At 44.2% G+C, this 936-nt stretch overlaps 1 non-coding gene across 1 annotated transcript; it reads left to right on the top strand.

The window, feature by feature from the left end:
* The first annotated feature begins 830 nt into the window (after positions 1–830).
* On the top strand, positions 831–936 carry LOC132366828 (U6 spliceosomal RNA). Its single transcript, XR_009503550.1, has one exon. It is a non-coding gene; the product is annotated as a U6 spliceosomal RNA (small nuclear RNA).

The raw sequence follows: 936 nt of genomic DNA, 5'->3' as shown, positions 1-936 counted from the left end.
TTTAAGTGTGTTCCTTGATATATGAGGGGGTTTTTTGTTTGTTTGTTTTGTTTTGTTTGCAGTATTAATAGATGTACAGCTGTCAAGAGAGGCCAGAAGGAGGTACTCCAGCAAGATCTGCCGGGAACAACAGGAGGGCAGAGCAATGGATGGAGCGAGAGTCTAGCTTGATCTACATTCTATAAACGTCCTGCGGAGCTCAGCGCACCTCCCCAGCCCATCAGTTGCTGACCCGGGGACTTTATTACTTGCCCCCAACCTCTGCCAGCTCCTGCGGAGGAAAACATCAAGACCTTATATGGATTATATCCTTGGAAAATGCTTTTCAATATTGGCCTAATTGCGTGTGATCCAGTTGGAGCAAGAAGGAAACTTTTTGCACTCTATCCAGTTATCTTCTTTATCAATTCATCCACATGGAGAGCATGCACAATGGGTAGGAGAAAAAGTTTAGGTATCACTCTACCAACGTTCAAATCCTGGCTCTTTCATTTATTAATTGGAGAAGTTACTTAATCTCTTTGCTCTTCGGTTTTCTCATCTGAAAAATAAAATGATTATGGTGTACTAGTTTGCTAGGGCTGTCATAGCAAAGTACTACAGATTGAATTGAGACAGGAAGGAAGGCAGCACGGCACAACGTTTTTGGGGTTTTTTTTGCCATGCTGGGTGGCATGTGGAATCTTAGTTCCCCAACCAGGGATGGAACCCCCACCCCCTGCATTGGCAGCTCAGAGTCTTAACCTCTGGACCGCCAGGGAAGTCCCAAGGGCACAACCTTTAAAAGAATGACAGCCTTTGAGGATATGACAAAAACTGGTTACCACCATGTGCTTGCTTCGGCAGCACATATACTAAAATTGGAATGACAAGAGAAGATTAGCATGGCCCCTGCGCAAGGATGACACACAAATTTGTAAAGCGTTCCATATTTTT

Source organism: Balaenoptera ricei, chromosome 5, assembly GCF_028023285.1.
Source record: "Balaenoptera ricei isolate mBalRic1 chromosome 5, mBalRic1.hap2, whole genome shotgun sequence".
NCBI classification, from domain to species: Eukaryota; Metazoa; Chordata; class Mammalia; order Artiodactyla; family Balaenopteridae; genus Balaenoptera; species Balaenoptera ricei.
The sequence above is the reverse complement of the archived record's forward strand: the minus strand, read 5'-3'. Positions and strand labels throughout refer to the sequence as shown.